The sequence below is a fragment of the Crinia signifera genome, chromosome 5 (assembly GCF_055691185.1).
Source record: "Crinia signifera chromosome 5, ASM5569118v1, whole genome shotgun sequence".
NCBI classification, from domain to species: domain Eukaryota; kingdom Metazoa; phylum Chordata; class Amphibia; order Anura; family Myobatrachidae; genus Crinia; species Crinia signifera.
The window spans coordinates 176,392,543-176,420,246 of NC_139221.1; positions in this window are offsets into that span (position 1 = coordinate 176,392,543).

Below are 27,704 nucleotides of genomic sequence, written 5' to 3' on the forward strand. Positions count from 1 at the left end.
TCGTAGGATGATTTTAGCTAAAAAGTGCCCCAATCACTCAAACGGGCTTGTATCTGGGAAGGGAAAATATGGGAAACATGACTTAGACAGCAAATGATACACTGTTTGCCATGTTTCCGAATTTTTATGCACAGTGGTTACAGCATGAAGCGAATGCATGTGAATATACAAAGGTGCATTGCATTAAACAAGTCCACTGAGTGTCCCAAAATGGCCGGCCTGCCTGCTTTCATCCATCAATTGTTCTAAATTTTTCATTACCCAATGAGCTAAGGTGGAGTCTTAGCCAGTGGTACCATCAGGGAGGTGTGTAAAGCACTTTAGGCTAGACAGCCAATCAGCTGCCAGCTTCCATCTGTCAATCAAATACAGCAGCCAATCAGAAAGCTGCCCATTGATCAGCAGGCCCTTTATGACATCACAGAAAGACTCTCAGAACTATCTGTGCATGTCTAATGGCTGGCTGTCAGTTGGGTGGGTGGGTGGGTGGCAGAGGGAGGGGATGTCTGTCTCGTTTCTCCTGAAAATTGCGCTTTTTCTGCGTTTACGGGAAAAGTTGAGATCCGACGCGCAAAAGTGGGGTATCGTAGAAATCACCTTTTAAAGATGCACATTTCTGCCCCCCAAAAAATGGGCATTTCAACTGAGAAATGAGTCCAATGAACAAAATAGGGTGAATAAGTATGTATTTCAGGGGTGAGTTAGCAGGTTATTGGGGAAGTAAGTCCTGATATTTTTGGAGGTTGCAGGGGCCACTACACCATTCAAAATAGGCGGGCTTTAGCATATGCAGTTAGGCCCCGTAGGTTGATTTTAGCTAAAAAGTGCCCCAAACACTCAAACGGGCTTGTATCTGGGAAGGGAAAATATGGGAAACATGACTTAGACAGCAAATGATACACTGTATGCCATGTTTCCAAATTTTTATGCACAGTGGTTACAGCATGAAGCGAATGCATGTGAATATACAAAGGTGCATTGCATTAAACAAGTCCAATGAGCGTCCCAAAATGGCCGGCCTGCCTGCTTTCATCCATCAATTGTTCTAAATTTTTCATTACCCAATGAGCTGAGGTGGAGTCTTAGCCAGTGGTACCATCAGGGAGGTGTGTAAAGCACTTTAGGCTAGACAGCCAATCAGCTGCCAGCTTCCATCTGTCAATCAAATACAGCAGCCAATCAGAAAGCTGCCCATTGATCAGCAGGCCCTTTATGACATCACAAACAGACCCTCAGAACTATCTGTGCATGTCTAATGGCTGGCTGTCAGTTGGGCGGGTGGGTGGCAGAGGGAGGGGATGTCTGTCTCGTTTCTCCTGAAAATTGCGGTTTTTCTGCGTTTACGGGAAAAGTTGAGGTCCGACGCGCAAAAGTGGGGTATCGTAGAAATCACATTTTAAAGACGCACATTTCTGGCCCCCAAAAAATGTCCATTTCAAATGAGAAATGAGTCCAATGAACAAAATAGGATGAATAAGTATGTATTTCAAGGGTGAGTTAGCAGGTTATTGGGGAAGTAAGTCCTGATATTTTTGGAGGTTGCAGGGGCCACTACACCATTCAAAATAGGCAGGCTTTAGCATATGCAGTTAGGCCCCGTAGGATGATTTTAGCTAAAAAGTGCCCCAAACACTCAAACGGGCTTGTATCTGGGAAGGGAAAATATGGAAAACATGACTTAGACAGCAAATGATACACTGTTTGCCATGTTTCCAAATTTTTATGCACAGTGGTTACAGCATGAAGCGAATGCATGTGAATATACAAAGGTGCATTGCATTAAACAAGTCCACTGAGTGTCCCAAAATGGCCGGCCTGCCTGCTTTCATCCATCAATTGTTCTAAATTTTTCATTACCCAATGAGCTGAGGTGGAGTCTTAGCCAGTGGTACCATCAGGGAGGTGTGTAAAGCACTTTAGGCTAGACAGCCAATCAGCTGCCAGCTTCCATCTGTCAATCAAATACAGCAGCCAATCAGAAAGCTGCCCATTGATCAGCAGGCCCTTTATGACATCACAGACAGACCCTCAGAACTATCTGTGCATGTCTAATGGCTGGCTGTCAGTTGGGTGGGCGGGTGGCAGAGGGAGGGGATGTCTGTCTCGTTTCTCCTGAAAATTGCGCTTTTTCTGCGTTTACGGGAAAAGTTGAGGTCCGACGCGCAAAAGTGGGGTATCGTAGAAATCACATTTTAAAGACGCACATTTCTGGCCCCCCAAAAATGTCCATTTCAAATGAGAAATGAGTCCAATGAACAAAATAGGATGAATAAGTATGTATTTCAAGGGTGAGTTAGCAGGTTATTGGGGAAGTAAGTCCTGATATTTTTGGAGGTTGCAGGGGCCACTACACCATTCAAAATAGGCAGGCTTTAGCATATGCAGTTAGGCCCCGTAGGATGATTTTAGCTAAAAAGTGCCCCAAACACTCAAACGGGCTTGTATCTGGGAAGGGAAAATATGGAAAACATGACTTAGACAGCAAATGATACACTGTTTGCCATGTTTCCAAATTTTTATGCACAGTGGTTACAGCATGAAGCGAATGCATGTGAATATACAAAGGTGCATTGCATTAAACAAGTCCACTGAGTGTCCCAAAATGGCCGGCCTGCCTGCTTTCATCCATCAATTGTTCTAAATTTTTCATTACCCAATGAGCTGAGGTGGAGTCTTAGCCAGTGGTACCATCAGGGAGGTGTGTAAAGCACTTTAGGCTAGACAGCCAATCAGCTGCCAGCTTCCATCTGTCAATCAAATACAGCAGCCAATCAGAAAGCTGCCCATTGATCAGCAGGCCCTTTATGACATCACAGACAGACCCTCAGAACTATCTGTGCATGTCTAATGGCTGGCTGTCAGTTGGGTGGGCGGGTGGCAGAGGGAGGGGATGTCTGTCTCGTTTCTCCTGAAAATTGCGCTTTTTCTGCGTTTACGGGAAAAGTTGAGGTCCGACGCGCAAAAGTGGGGTATCGTAGAAATCACCTTTTAAAGACGCACATTTCTGGCCCCCCAAAAATGGGCATTTCAAATGAGAAATGAGTCCAATGAACAAAATAGGATGAATAAGTATGTATTTCAGGGGTGAGTTAGCAGGTTATTGGGGAAGTAAGTCCTGATATTTTTGGAGGTTGCAGGGCCACTACACCATTCAAAATAGGCAGGCTTTAGCATATGCAGTTAGGCCCCGTAGGATGATTTTAGCTAAAAAGTGCCCCAAACACTCAAACGGGCTTGTATCTGGGAAGGGAAAATATGGGAAACATGACTTAGACAGCAAATGATACACTGTATGCCATGTTTACAAATTTTTATGCACAGTGGTTACAGCATGAAGCGAATGCATGTGAATATACAAAGGTGCATTGCATTAAACAAGTCCACTGAGTGTCCCAAAATGGCCGGCCTGCCTGCTTTCATCCATCAATTGTTCTAAATTTTTCATTACCCAATGAGCTGAGGTGGAGTCTTAGCCAGTGGTACCATCAGGGAGGTGTGTAAAGCACTTTAGGCTAGACAGCCAATCAGCTGCCAGCTTCCATCTGTCAATCAAATACAGCAGCCAATCAGAAAGCTGCCCATTGATCAGCAGGCCCTTTATGACATCACAAACAGACCCTCAGAACTATCTGTGCATGTCTAATGGCTGGCTGTCAGTTGGGCGGGTGGGTGGCAGAGGGAGGGGATGTCTGTCTCGTTTCTCCTGAAAATTGCGCTTTTTCTGCGTTTACGGGAAAAGTTGAGGTCCGACGCGCAAAAGTGGGGTATCGTAGAAATCACCTTTTAAAGACGCACATTTCTGGCCCCCAAAAAATGGGCATTTCAAATGAGAAATGAGTCCAATGAACAAAATAGGATGAATAAGTACAGTAGGAGCAAGTTTCATCTTTGCTCCTTTGGGCGTGGCTAGCCATGGCTAGCCATGGCTATTCTATTGTTCTCAGCTGCAATACAATACGTATTGCAGCTGAGAACAATAGAATAGCCATGGCTGGCCATGGCTAGCCATAGCCAAAGGAGCAAAGATGAAACTTGCTCCTACTGTATGTATTTCAGGGGTGAGTTAGCAGGTTATTGGGGAAGTAAGTCCTGATATTTTTGGAGGTTGCAGGGGCCACTACACCATTCAAAATAGGCAGGCTTTAGCATATGCAGTTAGGCCCTGTAGGATGATTTTAGCTAAAAAGTGCCCCAAACACTCAAACGGGCTTGCATCTGGGAAGGGAAAATATGGGAAACATGACTTAGACAGCAAATGATACACTGTTTGCCATGTTTACAAATTTTTATGCACAGTGGTTACAGCATGAAGCGAATGCATGTGAATATACAAAGGTGCATTGCATTAAACAAGTCCACTGAGTGTCCCAAAATGGCCGGCCTGCCTGCTTTCATCCATCAATTGTTCTAAATTTTTCATTACCCAATGAGCTGAGGTGGAGTCTTAGCCAGTGGTACCATCAGGGAGGTGTGTAAAGCACTTTAGGCTAGACAGCCAATCAGCTGCCAGCTTCCATCTGTCAATCAAATACAGCAGCCAATCAGAAAGCTGCCCATTGATCAGCAGGCCCTTTATGACATCACAGAAAGACCCTCAGAACTATCTGTGCATGTCTAGTGGCTGGCTGTCAGTTGGCTGGGTGGGTGGCAGAGGGAGGGGATGTCTGTCTCGTTTCTCCTGAAAATTGCGCTTTTTCTGCGTTTACGGGAAAAGTTGAGGTCCGACGCGCAAAACTGGGGTATTGTAGAAATCACCTTTTAAAGACGCACATTTCTGCCCCCCCAAAAATGGGCATTTCAAATGAGAAATGAGTCCAATGAACAAAATAGGGTGAATAAGTATGTATTTCAGGGTTGAGTTAGCAGGTTATTGGGGAAGTAAGTCCTGATATTTTTGGAGGTTGCAGGGGCCACTACACCATTCAAAATAGGCAGGCTTTAGCATATGCAGTTAGGCCCTGTAGGATGATTTTAGCTAAAAAGTGCCCCAAACACTCAAACGGGCTTGCATCTGGGAAGGGAAAATATGGGAAACATGACTTAGACACCAAAAGATACACTAAATGCCATGTTTCCAAATTTTTATGCACAGTGGTTACAGCATGAAGCGAATGCATGTGAATATACAAAGGTGCATTGCATTAAACAAGTCCAATGAGCGTCCCAAAATGGCCGGCCTGCCTGCTTTCATCCATCAATTGTTCTAAATTTTTCATTACCCAATGAGCTGAGGTGGAGTCTTAGCCAGTGGTACCATCAGGGAGGTGTGTAATGCACTTTAGGCTAGACAGCCAATCAGCTGCCAGCTTCCATCTGTCAATCAAATACAGCAGCCAATCAGAAAGCTGCCCATTGATCAGCAGGCCCTTTATGACATCACAGACAGACCCTCAGAACTATCTGTGCATGTCTAATGGCTGGCTGTCAGTTGGGTGGGTGGGTGGCAGAGGGAGGGGATGTCTGTCTCGTTTCTCCTGAAAATTTCGCTTTTTCTGCGTTTACGGGAAAAGTTGAGGTCCGACGCGCAAAAGTGGGGTATCGTAGAAATCACCTTTTAAAGACGCACATTTCTGGCCCCCCAAAAATGGGCATTTCGAATGAGAAATGAGTCCAATGAACGAAATAGGATGAATAAGTATGTATTTCAACGGTGAGTTAGCAGGTTATTGGGGAAGTAAGTCCTGATATTTTTGGAGGTTGCAGGGGCCACTACACCATTCAAAATAGGCAGGCTTTAGCATATGCAGTTAGGCCCTGTAGGATGATTTTAGCTAAAAAGTGCCCCAAACACTCAAACGGGCTTGCATCTGGGAAGGGAAAATATGGGAAACATGACTTAGACACCAAAAGATACACTAAATGCCATGTTTCCAAATTTTTATGCACAGTGGTTACAGCATGAAGCGAATGCATGTGAATATACAAAGGTGCATTGCATTAAACAAGTCCAATGAGCGTCCCAAAATGGCCGGCCTGCCTGCTTTCATCCATCAATTGTTCTAAATTTTTCATTACCCAATGAGCTGAGGTGGAGTCTTAGCCAGTGGTACCATCAGGGAGGTGTGTAATGCACTTTAGGCTAGACAGCCAATCAGCTGCCAGCTTCGAACTGTCAATCAAATACAGCAGCCAATCAGAAAGCTGCCCATTGATCAGCAGGCCCTTTATGACATCACAGACAGACCCTCAGAACTATCTGTGCATGTCTAATGGCTGGCTGTCAGTTGGGTGGGTGGGTGGCAGAGGGAGGGGATGTCTGTCTCGTTTCTCCTGAAAATTTCGCTTTTTCTGCGTTTACGGGAAAAGTTGAGGTCCGACGCGCAAAAGTGGGGTATCGTAGAAATCACCTTTTAAAGACGCACATTTCTGGCCCCCCAAAAATGGGCATTTCAAATGAGAAATGAGTCCAATGAACAAAATAGAATGAATAAGTATGTATTTCAGGGGTGAGTTAGCAGGTTATTGGGGAAGTAAGTCCTGATATTTTTGGAGGTTGCAGGGGCTACTACACCATTCAAAATAGGCAGGCTTTAGCATATGCAGTTAGGCCCCGTAGGATGATTTTAGCTAAAAAGTGCCCCAAACACTCAAACGGGCTTGTATCTGGGAAGGGAAAATATGGGAAACATGACTTAGACAGCAAATGATACACTGTTTGCCATGTTTCCAAATTTTTATGCACAGTGGTTACAGCATGAAGCGAATGCATGTGAATATACAAAGGTGCATTGCATTAAACAAGTCCACTGAGTGTCCCAAAATGGCCGGCCTGCCTGCTTTCATCCATCAATTGTTCTAAATTTTTCATTACCCAATGAGCTGAGGTGGAGTCTTAGCCAGTGGTACCATCAGGGAGGTGTGTAAAGCACTTTAGGCTAGACAGCCAATCAGCTGCCAGCTTCCATCTGTCAATCAAATACAGCAGCCAATCAGAAAGCTGCCCATTGATCAGCAGGCCCTTTATGACATCACATAAAGACCCTCAGAACTATCTGTGCATGTCTAATGGCTGGCTGTCAGTTGGGCGGGTGGGTGGCAGAGGGAGGGGATGTCTGTCTCGTTTCTCCTGAAAATTGCGCTTTTTCTGCGTTTACGGGAAAAGTTGAGGTCCGACGCGCAAAAGTGGGGTATCGTAGAAATCACCTTTTAAAGACGCACATTTCTGGCCCCCCAAAAATGGGCATTTCAAATAAGAAATGAGTCCAATGTACAAAATAGGGTGAATAAGTATGTATTTCAGGGGTGAGTTAGCAGGTTATTGGGGAAGTAAGTCCTGATATTTTTTGGAGGTTGCAGGGGCCACTACACCATTCAAAATAGGCAGGTTTTAGCATATGCAGTTAGGCCCCGTAGGATGATTTTAGCTAAAAAGTGCCCCAAACACTCAAACGGGCTTGCATCTGGGAAGGGAAAATATGGGAAACATGACTTAGACAACAAAAGATACACTAAATGCCATGTTTCCAAATTTTTATGCACAGTGGTTAAAGCATGAAGCGAATGCATGTGAATATACAAAGGTGCATTGCATTAAACAAGTCCACTGAGTGTCCCAAAATTGCCGGCCTGCCTGCTTTCATCCATCAATTGTTCTAAATTTTTCATTACCCAATGAGCTGAGGTGGAGTCTTAGCCAGTGGTACCATCAGGGAGGTGTGTAAAGCACTTTAGGCTAGACAGCCAATCAGCTGCCAGCTTCCATCTGTCAATCAAATACAGCAGCCAATCAGAAAGCTGCCCATTGATCACCTGGCCCTTTATGACATCACAAACAGACCCTCAGAACTATCTGTGCATGTCTAATGGCTGGCTGTCAGTTGGGCGGGTGGGTGGCAGAGGGAGGGGATGTCTGTCTCGTTTCTCCTGAAAATTGCGGTTTTTCTGCGTTTACGGGAAAAGTTGAGGTCCGACGCGCAAAAGTGGGGTATCGTAGAAATCACATTTTAAAGACGCACATTTCTGGCCCCCCAAAAATGGGCATTTCAAATGAGAAATGAGTCCAATGAACAAAATAGGGTGAATAAGTATGTATTTCAGGGGTGAGTTAGCAGGTTATTGGGGAAGTAAGTCCTGATATTTTTGGAGGTTGCAGGGGCCACTACACCATTCAAAATAGGCAGGCTTTAGCATATGCAGTTAGGCCTCGTAGGATGATTTTAGCTAAAAAGTGCCCCAATCACTCAAACGGGCTTGTATCTGGGAAGGGAAAATATGGGAAACATGACTTAGACAGCAAATGATACACTGTTTGCCATGTTTCCAAATTTTTATGCACAGTGGTTACAGCATGAAGCGAATGCATGTGAATATACAAAGGTGCATTGCATTAAACAAGTCCACTGAGTGTCCCAAAATGGCCGGCCTGCCTGCTTTCATACATCAATTGTTCTAAATTTTTCATTACCCAATGAGCTGAGGTGGAGTCTTAGCCAGTGGTACCATCAGGGAGGTGTGTAAAGCCCTTTAGGCTAGACAGCCAATCAGCTGCCAGCTTCCATCTGTCAATCAAATACAGCAGCCAATCAGAAAGCTGCCCATTGATCAGCAGGCCCTTTATGACATCACAGAAAGACTCTCAGAACTATCTGTGCATGTCTAATGGCTGGCTGTCAGTTGGGTGGGTGGGTGGGTGGCAGAGGGAGGGGATGTCTGTCTCGTTTCTCCTGAAAATTGCGCTTTTTCTGCGTTTACGGGAAAAGTTGAGATCCGACGCGCAAAAGTGGGGTATCGTAGAAATCACCTTTTAAAGATGCACATTTCTGCCCCCCAAAAAATGGGCATTTCAACTGAGAAATGAGTCCAATGAACAAAATAGGGTGAATAAGTATGTATTTCAGGGGTGAGTTAGCAGGTTATTGGGGAAGTAAGTCCTGATATTTTTGGAGGTTGCAGGGGCCACTACACCATTCAAAATAGGCGGGCTTTAGCATATGCAGTTAGGCCCCGTAGGTTGATTTTAGCTAAAAAGTGCCCCAAACACTCAAACGGGCTTGTATCTGGGAAGGGAAAATATGGGAAACATGACTTAGACAGCAAATGATACACTGTATGCCATGTTTCCAAATTTTTATGCACAGTGGTTACAGCATGAAGCGAATGCATGTGAATATACAAAGGTGCATTGCATTAAACAAGTCCAATGAGCGTCCCAAAATGGCCGGCCTGCCTGCTTTCATCCATCAATTGTTCTAAATTTTTCATTACCCAATGAGCTGAGGTGGAGTCTTAGCCAGTGGTACCATCAGGGAGGTGTGTAAAGCACTTTAGGCTAGACAGCCAATCAGCTGCCAGCTTCCATCTGTCAATCAAATACAGCAGCCAATCAGAAAGCTGCCCATTGATCAGCAGGCCCTTTATGACATCACAAACAGACCCTCAGAACTATCTGTGCATGTCTAATGGCTGGCTGTCAGTTGGGCGGGTGGGTGGCAGAGGGAGGGGATGTCTGTCTCGTTTCTCCTGAAAATTGCGGTTTTTCTGCGTTTACGGGAAAAGTTGAGGTCCGACGCGCAAAAGTGGGGTATCGTAGAAATCACATTTTAAAGACGCACATTTCTGGCCCCCCAAAAATGTCCATTTCAAATGAGAAATGAGTCCAATGAACAAAATAGGATGAATAAGTATGTATTTCAAGGGTGAGTTAGCAGGTTATTGGGGAAGTAAGTCCTGATATTTTTGGAGGTTGCAGGGGCCACTACACCATTCAAAATAGGCAGGCTTTAGCATATGCAGTTAGGCCCCGTAGGATGATTTTAGCTAAAAAGTGCCCCAAACACTCAAACGGGCTTGTATCTGGGAAGGGAAAATATGGAAAACATGACTTAGACAGCAAATGATACACTGTTTGCCATGTTTCCAAATTTTTATGCACAGTGGTTACAGCATGAAGCGAATGCATGTGAATATACAAAGGTGCATTGCATTAAACAAGTCCACTGAGTGTCCCAAAATGGCCGGCCTGCCTGCTTTCATCCATCAATTGTTCTAAATTTTTCATTACCCAATGAGCTGAGGTGGAGTCTTAGCCAGTGGTACCATCAGGGAGGTGTGTAAAGCACTTTAGGCTAGACAGCCAATCAGCTGCCAGCTTCCATCTGTCAATCAAATACAGCAGCCAATCAGAAAGCTGCCCATTGATCAGCAGGCCCTTTATGACATCACAGACAGACCCTCAGAACTATCTGTGCATGTCTAATGGCTGGCTGTCAGTTGGGTGGGTGGGTGGCAGAGGGAGGGGATGTCTGTCTCGTTTCTCCTGAAAATTGCGCTTTTTCTGCGTTTACGGGAAAAGTTGAGGTCCGACGCGCAAAAGTGGGGTATCGTAGAAATCACCTTTTAAAGACGCACATTTCTGGCCCCCCAAAAATGGGCATTTCAAATGAGAAATGAGTCCAATGAACAAAATAGGATGAATAAGTATGTATTTCAGGGGTGAGTTAGCAGGTTATTGGGGAAGTAAGTCCTGATATTTTTGGAGGTTGCAGGGCCACTACACCATTTAAAATAGGCAGGCTTTAGCATATGCAGTTAGGCCCCGTAGGATGATTTTAGCTAAAAAGTGCCCCAAACACTCAAACGGGCTTGTATCTGGGAAGGGAAAATATGGGAAACATGACTTAGACAGCAAATGATACACTGTTTGCCATGTTTACAAATTTTTATGCACAGTGGTTACAGCATGAAGCGAATGCATGTGAATATACAAAGGTGCATTGCATTAAACAAGTCCACTGAGTGTCCCAAAATGGCCGGCCTGCCTGCTTTCATCCATCAATTGTTCTAAATTTTTCATTACCCAATGAGCTGAGGTGGAGTCTTAGCCAGTGGTACCATCAGGGAGGTGTGTAAAGCACTTTAGGCTAGACAGCCAATCAGCTGCCAGCTTCCATCTGTCAATCAAATACAGCAGCCAATCAGAAAGCTGCCCATTGATCAGCAGGCCCTTTATGACATCACAAACAGACCCTCAGAACTATCTGTGCATGTCTAATGGCTGGCTGTCAGTTGGGCGGGTGGGTGGCAGAGGGAGGGGATGTCTGTCTCGTTTCTCCTGAAAATTGCGCTTTTTCTGCGTTTACGGGAAAAGTTGAGGTCCGACGCGCAAAAGTGGGGTATCGTAGAAATCACCTTTTAAAGACGCACATTTCTGGCCCCCCAAAAATGGGCATTTCAAATGAGAAATGAGTCCAATGAACAAAATAGGATAAATAAGTACAGTAGGAGCAAGTTTCATCTTTGCTCCTTTGGGCGTGGCTAGCCATGGCTAGCCATGGCTATTCTATTGTTCTCAGCTGCAATACAATACGTATTGCAGCTGAGAACAATAGAATAGCCATGGCTGGCCATGGCTAGCCATAGCCAAAGGAGCAAAGATGAAACTTGCTCCTACTGTATGTATTTCAGGGGTGAGTTAGCAGGTTATTGGGGAAGTAAGTCCTGATATTTTTGGAGGTTGCAGGGGCCACTACACCATTCAAAATAGGCAGGCTTTAGCATATGCAGTTAGGCCCTGTAGGATGATTTTAGCTAAAAAGTGCCCCAAACACTCAAACGGGCTTGCATCTGGGAAGGGAAAATATGGGAAACATGACTTAGACAGCAAATGATACACTGTTTGCCATGTTTACAAATTTTTATGCACAGTGGTTACAGCATGAAGCGAATGCATGTGAATATACAAAGGTGCATTGCATTAAACAAGTCCACTGAGTGTCCCAAAATGGCCGGCCTGCCTGCTTTCATCCATCAATTGTTCTAAATTTTTCATTACCCAATGAGCTGAGGTGGAGTCTTAGCCAGTGGTACCATCAGGGAGGTGTGTAAAGCACTTTAGGCTAGACAGCCAATCAGCTGCCAGCTTCCATCTGTCAATCAAATACAGCAGCCAATCAGAAAGCTGCCCATTGATCAGCAGGCCCTTTATGACATCACAGAAAGACCCTCAGAACTATCTGTGCATGTCTAGTGGCTGGCTGTCAGTTGGCTGGGTGGGTGGCAGAGGGAGGGGATGTCTGTCTCGTTTCTCCTGAAAATTGCGCTTTTTCTGCGTTTACGGGAAAAGTTGAGGTCCGACGCGCAAAACTGGGGTATTGTAGAAATCACCTTTTAAAGACGCACATTTCTGCCCCCCCAAAAATGGGCATTTCAAATGAGAAATGAGTCCAATGAACAAAATAGGGTGAATAAGTATGTATTTCAGGGTTGAGTTAGCAGGTTATTGGGGAAGTAAGTCCTGATATTTTTGGAGGTTGCAGGGGCCACTACACCATTCAAAATAGGCAGGCTTTAGCATATGCAGTTAGGCCCTGTAGGATGATTTTAGCTAAAAAGTGCCCCAAACACTCAAACGGGCTTGCATCTGGGAAGGGAAAATATGGGAAACATGACTTAGACACCAAAAGATACACTAAATGCCATGTTTCCAAATTTTTATGCACAGTGGTTACAGCATGAAGCGAATGCATGTGAATATACAAAGGTGCATTGCATTAAACAAGTCCAATGAGCGTCCCAAAATGGCCGGCCTGCCTGCTTTCATCCATCAATTGTTCTAAATTTTTCATTACCCAATGAGCTGAGGTGGAGTCTTAGCCAGTGGTACCATCAGGGAGGTGTGTAATGCACTTTAGGCTAGACAGCCAATCAGCTGCCAGCTTCCATCTGTCAATCAAATACAGCAGCCAATCAGAAAGCTGCCCATTGATCAGCAGGCCCTTTATGACATCACAGACAGACCCTCAGAACTATCTGTGCATGTCTAATGGCTGGCTGTCAGTTGGGTGGGTGGGTGGCAGAGGGAGGGGATGTCTGTCTCGTTTCTCCTGAAAATTTCGCTTTTTCTGCGTTTACGGGAAAAGTTGAGGTCCGACGCGCAAAAGTGGGGTATCGTAGAAATCACCTTTTAAAGACGCACATTTCTGGCCCCCCAAAAATGGTCATTTCGAATGAGAAATGAGTCCAATGAACGAAATAGGATGAATAAGTATGTATTTCAACGGTGAGTTAGCAGGTTATTGGGGAAGTAAGTCCTGATATTTTTGGAGGTTGCAGGGGCCACTACACCATTCAAAATAGGCAGGCTTTAGCATATGCAGTTAGGCCGTGTAGGATGATTTTAGCTAAAAAGTGCCCCAAACACTCAAACGGGCTTGCATCTGGGAAGGGAAAATATGGGAAACATGACTTAGACACCAAAAGATACACTAAATGCCATGTTTCCAAATTTTTATGCACAGTGGTTACAGCATGAAGCGAATGCATGTGAATATACAAAGGTGCATTGCATTAAACAAGTCCAATGAGCGTCCCAAAATGGCCGGCCTGCCTGCTTTCATCCATCAATTGTTCTAAATTTTTCATTACCCAATGAGCTGAGGTGGAGTCTTAGCCAGTGGTACCATCAGGGAGGTGTGTAATGCACTTTAGGCTAGACAGCCAATCAGCTGCCAGCTTCGAACTGTCAATCAAATACAGCAGCCAATCAGAAAGCTGCCCATTGATCAGCAGGCCCTTTATGACATCACAGACAGACCCTCAGAACTATCTGTGCATGTCTAATGGCTGGCTGTCAGTTGGGTGGGTGGGTGGCAGAGGGAGGGGATGTCTGTCTCGTTTCTCCTGAAAATTTCGCTTTTTCTGCGTTTACGGGAAAAGTTGAGGTCCGACGCGCAAAAGTGGGGTATCGTAGAAATCACCTTTTAAAGACGCACATTTCTGGCCCCCCAAAAATGGGCATTTCAAATGAGAAATGAGTCCAATGAACAAAATAGAATGAATAAGTATGTATTTCAGGGGTGAGTTAGCAGGTTATTGGGGAAGTAAGTCCTGATATTTTTGGAGGTTGCAGGGGCTACTACACCATTCAAAATAGGCAGGCTTTAGCATATGCAGTTAGGCCCCGTAGGATGATTTTAGCTAAAAAGTGCCCCAAACACTCAAACGGGCTTGTATCTGGGAAGGGAAAATATGGGAAACATGACTTAGACAGCAAATGATACACTGTTTGCCATGTTTCCAAATTTTTATGCACAGTGGTTACAGCATGAAGCGAATGCATGTGAATATACAAAGGTGCATTGCATTAAACAAGTCCACTGAGTGTCCCAAAATGGCCGGCCTGCCTGCTTTCATCCATCAATTGTTCTAAATTTTTCATTACCCAATGAGCTGAGGTGGAGTCTTAGCCAGTGGTACCATCAGGGAGGTGTGTAAAGCACTTTAGGCTAGACAGCCAATCAGCTGCCAGCTTCCATCTGTCAATCAAATACAGCAGCCAATCAGAAAGCTGCCCATTGATCAGCAGGCCCTTTATGACATCACATAAAGACCCTCAGAACTATCTGTGCATGTCTAATGGCTGGCTGTCAGTTGGGCGGGTGGGTGGCAGAGGGAGGGGATGTCTGTCTCGTTTCTCCTGAAAATTGCGCTTTTTCTGCGTTTACGGGAAAAGTTGAGGTCCGACGCGCAAAAGTGGGGTATAGTAGAAATCACCTTTTAAAGACGCACATTTCTGGCCCCCCAAAAATGGGCATTTCAAATAAGAAATGAGTCCAATGTACAAAATAGGGTGAATAAGTATGTATTTCAGGGGTGAGTTAGCAGGTTATTGGGGAAGTAAGTCCTGATATTTTTTGGAGGTTGCAGGGGCCACTACACCATTCAAAATAGGCAGGTTTTAGCATATGCAGTTAGGCCCCGTAGGATGATTTTAGCTAAAAAGTGCCCCAAACACTCAAACGGGCTTGCATCTGGGAAGGGAAAATATGGGAAACATGACTTAGACAACAAAAGATACACTAAATGCCATGTTTCCAAATTTTTATGCACAGTGGTTAAAGCATGAAGCGAATGCATGTGAATATACAAAGGTGCATTGCATTAAACAAGTCCACTGAGTGTCCCAAAATTGCCGGCCTGCCTGCTTTCATCCATCAATTGTTCTAAATTTTTCATTACCCAATGAGCTGAGGTGGAGTCTTAGCCACTGGTACCATCAGGGAGGTGTGTAAAGCACTTTAGGCTAGACAGCCAATCAGCTGCCAGCTTCCATCTGTCAATCAAATACAGCAGCCAATCAGAAAGCTGCCCATTGATCAGCAGGCCCTTTATGACATCACAAACAGACCCTCAGAACTATCTGTGCATGTCTAATGGCTGGCTGTCAGTTGGGCGGGTGGGTGGCAGAGGGAGGGGATGTCTGTCTCGTTTCTCCTGAAAATTGCGGTTTTTCTGCGTTTACGGGAAAAGTTGAGGTCCGACGCGCAAAAGTGGGGTATCGTAGAAATCACATTTTAAAGACGCACATTTCTGGCCCCCCAAAAATGGGCATTTCAAATGAGAAATGAGTCCAATGAACAAAATAGGGTGAATAAGTATGTATTTCAGGGGTGAGTTAGCAGATTATTGGGGAAGTAAGTCCTGATATTTTTGGAGGTTGCAGGGGCCACTACACCATTCAAAAAAGGCAGGTTTTAGCATATGCAGTTAGGCCCCGTAGGATGATTTTAGCTAAAAAGTGCCCCAAACACTCAAACGGGCTTGTATCTGGGAAGGGAAAATATGGGAAACATGACTTAGACACCAAATGATACACTATATGCCATGTTTCCAAATTTTTATGCACAGTGGTTACAGCATGAAGCGAATGCATGTGAATATACAAAGGTGCATTGCATTAAACAAGTCCACTGAGTGTCCCAAAATGGCCGGCCTGCCTGCTTTCATCCATCAATTGTTCTAAATTTTTCATTACCCAATGAGCTGAGGTGGAGTCTTAGCCAGTGGTACCATCAGGGAGGTGTGTAAAGCACTTTAGGCTAGACAGCCAATCAGCTGCCAGCTTCCATCTGTCACTCAAATACAGCAGCCAATCAGAAAGCTGCCCATTGATCAGCAGGCCCTTTATGACATCACAAACAGACCCTCAGAACTATCTGTGCATGTCTAATGGCTGGCTGTCAGTTGGGCGGGTGGGTGGCAGAGGGAGGGGATGTCTGTCTCGTTTCTCCTGAAAATTGCGCTTTTTCTGCGTTTACGGGAAAAGTTGAGGTCCGACGCGCAAAAGTGGGGTATCGTAGAAATCACATTTTAAAGACGCACATTTCTGGCCCCCCAAAAATGGGCATTTCAAATGAGAAATGAGTCCAATGAACAAAATAGGGTGAATAAGTATGTATTTCAGGGGTGAGTTAGCAGATTATTGGGGAAGTAAGTCCTGATATTTTTGGAGGTTGCAGGGGCCACTACACCATTCAAAATAGGCAGGTTTTAGCATATGCAGTTAGGCCCCGTAGGATGATTTTAGCTAAAAAGTGCCCCAAACACTCAAACAGGCTTGTATCTGGGAAGGGAAAATATGGGAAACATGACTTAGACAGAAAATGATACACTGTATGCCATGTTTCCAAATTTTTATGCACAGTGGTTACAGCACAAAGCGAATGCATGTAAATATACAAAGGTGCATTGCATTAAACAAGTCCAATGAGCGTCCCAAAATGGCCGGCCTGCCTGCTTTCATCCATCAATTGTTCTAAATTTTTCATTACCCAATGAGCTGAGGTGGAGTCTTAGCCAGTGGTACCATCAGGGAGGTGTGTAAAGCACTTTAGGCTAGACAGCCAATCAGCTGCCAGCTTCCATCTGTCAATCAAATACAGCAGCCAATCAGAAAGCTGCCCATTGATCAGCAGGCCCTTTATGACATCACAAACAGACCCTCAGAACTATCTGTGCATGTCTAATGGCTGGCTGTCAGTTGGGCGGGTGGGTGGCAGAGGGAGGGGATGTCTGTCTCGTTTCTCCTGAAAATTGCGGTTTTTCTGCGTTTACGGGAAAAGTTGAGGTCCGACGCGCAAAAGTGGGGTATTGTAGAAATCACATTTTAAAGACGCACATTTCTGGCCCCCCAAAAATGGGCATTTCAAATGAGAAATGAGTCCAATGAACAAAATAGGGTGAATAAGTATGTATTTCAGGGGTGAGTTAGCAGGTTATTGGGGAAGTAAGTCCTGATATTTTTGGAGGTTGCAGGGGCCATTACACCATTCAAAATAGGCAGGCTTTAGCATATGCAGTTAGGCCTCGTAGGATGATTTTAGCTAAAAAGTGCCCCAATCACTCAAACGGGCTTGTATCTGCGAAGGGAAAATATGGGAAACATGACTTAGACAGCAAATGATACACTGTTTGCCATGTTTCCAAATTTTTATGCACAGTGGTTACAGCATGAAGCGAATGCATGTGAATATACAAAGGTGCATTGCATTAAACAAGTCCACTGAGTGTCCCAAAATGGCCGGCCTGCCTGCTTTCATCCATCAATTGTTCTAAATTTTTCATTACCCAATGAGCTGAGGTGGAGTCTTAGCCAGTGGTACCATCAGGGAGGTGTGTAAAGCACTTTAGGCTAGACAGCCAATCAGCTGCCAGCTTCCATCTGTCAATCAAATACAGCAGCCAATCAGAAAGCTGCCCATTGATCAGCAGGCCCTTTATGACATCACAGAAAGACTCTCAGAACTATCTGTGCATGTCTAATGGCTGGCTGTCAGTTGGGTGGGTGGGTGGCAGAGGGAGGGGATGTCTGTCTCGTTTCTCCTGAAAATTGCGCTTTTTCTGCGTTTACGTGAAAAGTTTAGATCCGACGCGCAAAAGTGGGGTAACGTAGAAATCACCTTTTAAAGATGCACATTTCTGCCCCCCCAAAAATGGGCATTTCAAATGAGAAATGAGTCCAATGAACAAAATAGGGTGAATAAGTATGTATTTCAGGGGTGAGTTAGCAGGTTATTGGGGAAGTAAGTCCTGATATTTTTGGAGGTTGCAGGGGCCACTACACCATTCAAAATAGGCGGGCTTTAGCATATGCAGTTAGGCCCCGTAGGTTAATTTTAGCTAAAAAGTGCCCCAAACACTCAAACGGGCTTGTATATGGGAAGGGAAAATATGGGAAACATGACTTAGACAGCAAATGATACACTGTATGCCATGTTTCCAAATTTTTATGCACAGTGGTTACAGCATGAAGCGAATGCATGTGAATATACAAAGGTGCATTGCATTAAACAAGTCCAATGAGCGTCCCAAAATGGCCGGCCTGCCTGCTTTCATCCATCAATTGTTCTAAATTTTTCATTACCCAATGAGCTGAGGTGGAGTCTTAGCCAGTGGTACCATCAGGGAGGTGTGTAAAGCACTTTAGGCTAGACAGCCAATCAGCTGCCAGCTTCCATCTGTCAATCAAATACAGCAACCAATCAGAAAGCTGCCCATTGATCAGCAGGCCCTTTATGACATCACAGACAGACCCTCAGAACTATCTGTGCATGTCTAATTGCTGGCTGTCAGTTGGGCGGGTGGGTGGCATAGGGGGGGATGTCTGTCTCGTTTCTCCTGAAAATTGCAGTTTTTCGGCGTTTACGGGAAAAGTTGAGGTCCGACGCGCAAAAGTGGGGTATCGTAGAAATCACCTTTTAAAGTCGCACATTTCCGGCCCCCCAAAAATGGGCATTTCAAATGAGAAATGAGTCCAATGAACAAAATAGGGTGAATAAGTATGTATTTCAGGGGTGATTTAGCAGATTATTGGGGAAGTTAGTCCTGATATTTTTGGAGGTTGCAGGGGCCACTACACCATTTAAAATAGGCAGGTTTTAGCATATGCAGTTAGGCCCTGTAGGATGATTTTAGCTAAAAAGTGCCCCAAACACTCAAATGGGCTTGTATCTGGGAAGGGAAAAAATGGGAAACATGACTTAGACACCAAATGATACACTGTTTGCCATGTTTCCAAATTTTTATGCACAGCGGTTACAGCATGAAGCGAATGCATGTGAATATACAAAGGTGCATTGCATTAAACAAGTCCAATGAGCGTCCCAAAATGGCCGGCCTGCCTGCTTTCATCCATCAATTGTTCTAAATTTTTCATTTCCCAACGAGCTGATGTGGAGTCTTAGCCAGTGGTACCATCAGGGAGGTGTGTAAAGCACTTTAGGCTAGACTGCCAATCAGCTGCCAGCTTCTATCTGTCAATCAAATACAGCAGCCAATCAGAAAGCTGCCCCTTAATCAGCAGGCCCTTTATGACATCACAGAAAAACCCTCAGAACTATCTGTGCATGTCTAATGGCTGGCTGTCAGTTGGGCGGGTGGGTGGCAGAGGGAGGGGATGTCTGTCTCGTTTCTCCTGAAAATTGCAGTTTTTTCTGCGTTTACGGGAAAAGTTGAGGTCCGACGCGCAAAAGTGGGGTATCGTAGAAATCACCTTTTAACCCCTTCCTGACAGAGCTAGTTTTTGCGTTCCTGACAGAGCCATTTTTTTTCAAATCTGACATGTCTCACTTAAGTGGGGATAACTTTTTTTTGCTTTTACTTATCCCAGTGATTTTGAGATTGTTTTCTCGTGACACATTGTACTTCAAGTTAGTGGTAAATTTTCGTCAATACAGTCTGTGTTTTTTTGTGAAAAATACCAAAATATCGTGAAAAAATGGAAAATTTAGCGATTTGCAAAATGTTAAATTTTCTGCTTGTGAGACAAATAATCTTACCACTCAAAATAGTGAATAACTAACATAGACCATATGTCTACTTTATGTTGACATCATTATTTCAACTTCCTTTTAATTTTTTGGGACACTAGGAGGCTTACAATATGAATAGCAAATTCTCAAATTTTCAAGAAAATTTCAAACACTGATTTTTTTAGGGACCAGTTCAGTTCTGATGTGACTTTGAGGGACTTGTATGTGAGACACCCCCATAAATGATGCCATTTCAAAAAACTGCACCCCTCACAGTATTCAAAACAGCATTTTGGAAGTTTGTTAACCCTTTAGGTGTTTCACAGGAATTAAAACAAAGTGTAGGTGAAATTTCAAAATTTCTTTTTTTTTGCAGATTTGCAATTTTAATACATTTTTCTAAGGAACACAGTACATTTTACTAGAGAAATGTGACTAAAAATTGATTCCCCCAATTCTTTTGTTTTCATAAATATCCTATATGTGGCCCTAGTGTGCACGGTGACCAAACCACAGGCTTCATAATAGAAGGAGCACCTACTTGATTTTGGAGCCTCCTTTTTATGAGATTATTTTTTAGGCACCATGTAGGTTTCTAGGCACCATAAGATGCTAAAAGTTAGGAACCCCCCCACAAGTGACCCCATTTTGCAAACTACACCCCTCAGGGAATTCATCTAGGGGTATAGTGTACATTTCAAACCCCCAGGGGTTTCACCAATTGTGGTACAACTGGGCAGTGAAAATGAAAAATTATTTTTTTTACACAAAAATGCAGTTCTGGCTCCAAATTTGTCATTTTCAGAAGGTATGAAGGAGACAAAGCACCCCAAAATCTGTGCCCCAATTTCTCCCGAGTACGGCAATGCCTCACATGTGACCAAAAAATACCAGTTGGGTGCATGGCAGGACTCAGAAGGGAAGGAGTGATTTTTGGATTTTGCAGCTCAGATTCTGGTGGAATTTTGGTGGGTGCTATGTCGCATTAGCAAGACCCCCCAAGCACCAATACAGTGGAACCCCCCCACAAGTCACCCCATTTTGCAAAGTACACCCCTCAGGGAATTCATCTAGGGGTATAGTGTACATTTCAAACCCCCAGGGGTTTCACCAATTTTGATACAAGTGGGCAGTGAAAATGAAAAATTACATTTTTTTACACAAAAATGCAGTTCTGGCTCACAATTTTTCATTTTCAGAAGGTATGAAGGAGAAAAAGCACCCCAAAATATGTGCCCCAATTTCTCCCGAGTACGGCAATGCCTCACATGTGACCAAAAAATACCAGTTGGGTGCATGGCAGGACTCAGAACGGAAGGAGTGATTTTTGGATTTTGCGGCTCAGATTCTGGTGGAATTTTGGTGGGTGCTATGTCGCATTAGCAAGACCCCCCAAGCACCAATACAGTGGAACCCCCCCACAAGTCACCCCATTTTGAAAACTACACCCCTCAGGGAATTCATCTAGGGGTATAGTGTACATTTCAAACCCCCAGGGGTTTCACCAATTTTGATACAAGTGGGCAGTGAAAATGAAAAATTACATTTTTTTACACAAAAATGCAGTTCTGGCTCAAAATTTTTCATTTTCAGAAGGTATGAAGGAGAAAAAGCACCCCAAAATCTGTGCCCCAATTTCTCCCGAGTACGGCAATGCCTCACATGTGACCAAAAAATACCAGTTGGGTGCATGGCAGGACTCAGAAGGGAAGGAGTGATTTTTGGATTTTGCAGCACAGATTCTGGTGGAATTAATGGTGGGTGCTATGTTGCACCAATACAGTGGAACCCCCCCACAAGTCACCCCATTTTGCAAAGTACACCCCTCAGGGAATTCATCTAGGGGTATAGTGTACATTTCAAACCCCCAGGGGTTTCACCAATTTTGATACAATTGGGCAGTGAAAATGAAAAATTACATTTTTTTACACAAAAATGCAGTTCTGGCTCACAATTTTTCATTTTCAGAAGGTATGAAGGAGAAAAAGCACCCCAAAATCTGTGCCCCAATTTCTCCCGAGTACGGCAATGCCTCACATGTGACCAAAAAATACCAGTTGGGTGCATGGCAGGACTCAGAAGGGAAGGAGTGATTTTTGGATTTTGCAGCTCAGATTCTGGTGGAATTTTGGTGGGTGCTATGTCGCATTAGCAAGACCCCCCAAGCACCAATACAGTGGAACCCCCCCACAAGTCACCCCATTTTGAAAACTACACCCCTCAGGGAATTCATCTAGGGGTATAGTGTACATTTCAAACCCCCAGGGGTTTCACCAATTTTGATACAAGTGGGCAGTGAAAATGAAAAATTACATTTTTTACACAAAAATGCAGTTCTGGCTCGAAATTTTTCATTTTCAGAAGGTATGAAGGAGAAAAAGCACCCCAAAATCTGTGCCCCAATTTCTCCCGAGTACGGCAATGCCTCACATGTGACCAAAAAATACCAGTTGGGTGCATGGCAGGACTCAGAAGGGAAGGAGTGATTTTTGGATTTTGCAGCTCAGACTCTGGTGGAATTTTGGTGGGTGCTATGTCGCATTAGCAAGACCCCCCAAGCACCAATACAGTGGAACCCCCCCACAAGTCACCCCATTTTGCAAACTACACCCCTCAGGGAATTCATCTAGGGGTATAGTGTACATTTCAAACCCCCAGGGGTTTCACCAATTTTGATACAAGTGGGCAGTGAAAATGAAAAATTACATTTTTTTACACAAAAATGCAGTTCTGGCTCAAAATTTTTCATTTTCAGAAGGTATGAAGGAGAAAAAGCACCCCAAAATCTGTGCCCCAATTTCTCCCGAGTACGGCAATGCCTCACATGTGACCAAAAAATACCAGTTGGGTGCATGGCAGGACTCAGAACGGAAGGAGTGATTTTTGGATTTTGCAGCACAGATTTTGGTGGAATGAATGGTGGGTGCTATGTTGCACCAATACAGTGGAACCCCCCCACAAGTCACCCCATTTTGCAAAGTACACCCCTCAGGGAATTCATCTAGGGGTATAGTGTACATTTCAAACCCCCAGGGGTTTCACCAATTTTGATACAAGTGGGCAGTGAAAATGAAAAATTACATTTTTTTACACAAAAATGCAGTTCTGGCTCAAAATTTGTCATTTTAAGAAGGTATGAAGGAGACAAAGCACCCCAAAATCTGTGCCCCAATTTCTCCCGAGTACGGCAATGCCTCACATGTGACCAAAAAATACCATTTGGGTGCATGGCAGGACTCAGAAGGGAAGGAGTGATTTTTGGATTTTGCAGCTCAGATTCTGGTGGAATTTTGGTGGGTGCTATGTCGCATTAGCAAGACCCCCCAAGCACCAATACAGTGGAACCCCCCCACAAGTCACCCCATTTTGCAAACTACACCCCTCAGGGAATTCATCTAGGGGTATAGTGTACATTTCAAACCCCCAGGGGTTTCACCAATTTTGATACAAGTGGGCAGTGAACATGAAAAATTACATTTTTTACACAAAAATGCAGTTCTGGCTCAAAATTTTTCATTTTCACAAGGAATGAAGGAGACAAAGCACCCCAAAATCTGTGCCCCAATTTCTCCCGAGTACGGCAATGCCTCATGTGTGACCAAAAAGTGGCAGGACTCAGAAGGGAAGGAGTGATATTTGGATTTTGCAGCACAAATTCTGGTGGAATGATGGTGGGTGCTATGTCGCATTAGCAAGACCCCCCAAGCACCAATACAGTGGAACCCCCCACAAGTGACCCCATTTTGCAAACTACACCCCTCAGGGAATTCATCTAGGGGTATAATGTACATTTCAAACCCCCAGGGGTTTCACCAATTTTGATACAACTGGGCAAAATTACATTTTTTTACACAAAAATGCAGTTCTGGCTCAAAATTTTTCATTTTCACAAGGTTTGAAGGAGAAAAAGCACCCCAAAATATATGCCCCAATTTCTCCCGAGTATGGCAATGCCTCATATGTGACCAAAAAATACCAGTTGGGTGCATGGCAGGACTCAGAAGGGAAGGAGTGATTTTTGGATTTTGCGGCTCAGATTCAGGTGGAATGAATGGTGGGTGCTATGTGGCATTAGCAAGACCCCCGATGCACGGTGAATTGATGGACCTAATAATCCATAGATGTGTGGTATATTTTAAAACACTCCTTTATGCAAAGGCCGGGTTTGTCAGGGCAAGTTTCACAGTGGAAAATAGTTTCCTTTCTTATTCCCCTTTTATAACAAACTTTGCACCTTTTTTGTGTCCTGCCCTTTTTTGCAGTGGAGGGGATTTCGTTGGGAAAATGCTGCCCTGGTACAATACGGGGGCCAGTACTAGAAGTACTGGGGCCCTCTGCCTGCTGGTTTCCAAATATCAGGCCCTTTATGACTTCCTCTTGAAAGTGCATAAATGTCCCCCTCTGGCCGGTAGAACGGAATAGCACGTAAGCGTTATACAGTGCCATCTGGATGATATACACGGCCAGCTTCTTGTACCAGATTTTTGTTTTCCGCAGGGCACTGTACGGCTTCAGTACCTGATCTGAAAGATCCACTCCGCCCATGTACCTATTGTAATCCAGGATACAATTAGGTTTTGAGGTGTGGGTACTGGTACCTCGTACAGGGACGGAGGTGGTACTGTCTCCGTGAATTGTTGTCAGTATAAGGACATCCCTCTTGTCCTTATATTTGACCAACAACATATTTTCAGTGCATATTCCCCTGCTTTCACCCCTTCTCATTACTTGGGCAATGTGCGTTTTTGGGAGGCCTCTTTGGTTCTTGCGCACAGTACCGCAAGCTGCTGTACCTCTTGAACCAAGGGCCTTAAACAGGGGGATGCTAGTGTAAAAGTTATCCACATAGAGGTGATAACCTTTATCCAGGAAGGGGTGCACTAAATCCCAGACAATTTTTCCACTAACACCTACGAGGGAGGGGGGGCATTCTGGCGGTTCAATACTTGAATCCTTCCCTTCATATACCCTAAACCTGTGGGTGTACCCTGAGGTGCTTTCACACAGTTTATACAATTTTATGCCATACCTTGCCCTCTTATTGGGAAGGTACTGGCGGAATTTAACCCTTCCTTTAAAATGTAAAAGGGACTCGTCCACACAAATGAATTGTTGGGGGATGTACATCTCCTCAAATTTGGCGCTGAAATGATCAATGACCGGCCTGACTTTGAATAGCCGGTCAAAGGTGGGATCATCTCTGGGTGGGCACTGTGCATTATCGCTGTAATGCAGAAATTTAAGGATCATCTCAAAACGAGTCCGGGTCATGGCCATACGGTAAAATGGGGTGCTGTACAGAACATCTGTACTCCAATATTGCCTAATTTCTGGCTTTTTTACTATGCCCATATGAAACACCAGACCCCAAAACGCCATCATCTCTACTGCATCTACAGGGGTCCACCTAGCAAATGATGACGTGGGGTTTTGAGCAATAAACTGCTGGGCATATAAATTAGTTTGGTCCACCATTAAATTTATAAAATCATCAGAGAAAAATAATTTGAAGAAGTCAATTTCTCTGAGACCTGTGGAATCAAATTGGATTCCTGGGATGGCCAAAAACTCAGGAACCTGGGGCTCAAAATTGGCTGGTGGTGGGATCCATACGGGATCAATCATTGGGGGGGGGGTCTCAGCTGCTCTACGGGGGCGTCTTTGAGGGGGTCCCTCATCACTAGAGGAGGAAGATGAGGTTAACACAAATCCTTCAAATTCCCCGCTTGCATCACTGTCTGTGTCACTGTCAGAGGCAAGCATGGCATATGCCTCCTCCGCTGAGTACATTCTTCTGGATGACTGGGATGACATTTGGGATGACCTTTGGGATGCCATTTTTATTTTTGTGTTTGTGGTTGTGAAATGTTTCAACACGTGTATAGTGTAGGGGGGGGTACAAACTTTATTTCAACCAGGTAGTGTGTATGTAGTGCAGAAAAAAAAAAAAAAAAAAAAAAGGTCCTGCACCAAAAATTGAGCACAGATGTTAGTCAGTAACGACCGTCACTGAACAGCGCTCAAAGGCAACAGGAATTTATTAAAAAAAAAAAAAAAAAAAAAGGTCCTGCACCAAAAATTGAGCACAGATGTTAGTCAGTAACGACCGTCACTGAACAGCGCTCAAAGGCAACAGGAATTTATTAAAAAAAATAAAAATAAAAATCAACCCTGTGCCGAAAAAGCTGATCAGTGATGTACGTCACTGATCAGCGCACAGTGGCCACAGGACACCCACAAAATCACAGTGTGTGTAAAAATACCCACAGCACCCTCAAAAAAAAAAAAAAAGGTGAGGGGCAGCAGGTGCACAACCTTTGGTGCAACTGGCAGGTATATATTTCCTGCAGACACAAAATATAGCACTCTATCACTCTCTGTCACTCTCTCTCTCTATCTCTCACTATCTATCACTCTATGACACTGCAGCACTGACAGGAATTTAAAAAACAAACCCCTGCACCCCCAAAAAAGTTGCTGATCACCTCAGATATAGTGATCAGCACAAAAGGCGGGGGCAGCAGACACAAAATTTAGCACTCTCTATCACTCTCTCTCTCTATCTCTCACTATCTATCACTCTATGACACTGCAGCACTGACAGGAATTTACAAACCCCTGCACCCCCAAAAAAGTTGCTGATCACCTCAGATATAGTGATCAGCACAAAAGGCGGGGGCAGCAGACACAAAATTTAGCACTCTCTATCACTCTCTCTCTCTATCTCTCTATCTCTCACTATCTATCACTCTATGACACTGCAGCAAACCCCTGCACCCCCAAAAAAGTTGCTGATCACCTCAGATATAGTGATCAGCACAAAAGGGGGGGCAGCAGTCAGTTATATAAAAAATATATATCACAATCTGTCACTATCTCTCTATCTCTCTCTCTCTATCTCTCTCTCTATCTATAACTCTATTACACTGCAGCAAAATATAGCACTCTCTGTCACTAGGCCTCTCTATCTCTCTCTATCTCTCTCTATCTCTCTCTATCTCTCTCTATCTCTCTCTCTCTAGCTAACTGCAGCAGCACAACACAGCACAACACAGCACAACACAAGTAGCAAGATCCAGGCAGTGATCAGGTAAGTATTTTGCACGGTTTGCACGGATCAGGTCAGTATACTGCGGCAGCCAGGCACGGTGACCACACTGCACGCAATTCCAGACCGGAATGGCGTCTGCAGTGCAGTCACCGTTAGTTTAAACCCCCCTCCATGGCTGTGATTGGTCCGTCGGTCCGACGAACCAATCACGGCCTTTGGGGGCGGGCGGGGTGAGGTGGGGTGACACCAGTGTCACCCTTACACCCCACGGTGATTGGTGCTGTACTTTACAGCACCAATCACCTCCGATCCCATGTCACCGGCGAACGTTATTCGCCGGTGACACAGAAAACGCTGTAATTGGCTGTTCACACTGAACAGCCAATCACAGTGATCGGCGACGGGGGGGCGGCATCGCAGCCCCCCCCGGGCACGCAGGGACATGTCTGCTGTCAGGGACAGCAGACATTGTCCCTCTGTCACTGCGTCTCTAGACGCAGTGACAGTTTTCAGCCATGACGTATATATACGTCATGTGTCGGGAAGTACTTCCCGACCATGACGTATATATACGTCAAATGTCGGGAAGGGGTTAAAGAAGCATATTTCTGGCCCCCCAAAAATGGGCATTTGAAATGAGAAATGAGTCCAATGAACAAAATAGGGTGAATAAGTATGTATTTCAGGGGTGAGTTAGCAGGTTATTGGGGAAGTAAGTCCTGATATTTTTGGAGGTTGCAGGGGCCACTACACCATTCAAAATAGGCAGGCTTTAGCATATGCAGTTAGGCCCCGTAGGTTGATTTTAGCTAAAAAGTGCCCCAAACACTCAAACGGGCTTGTATCTGGGAAGGGAAAATATGGGAAACATGACTTAGACAGCAAATGATACACTGTTTGCCATGTTTCCAAATTTTTATGCACAGTGGTTTCAGCATGAAGCGAATGCATGTGAATATACAAAGGTGCATTGCATTAAACAAGTCCAATGAGCGTCCCAAAATGGCCGGCCTGCCTGCTTTCATCCATCAATTGTTCTAAATTTTTCATTACCCAATGAGCTGAGGTGGAGTCTTAGCCAGTGGTACCATCAGGGAGGTGTGTAAAGCACTTTAGGCTAGACAGCC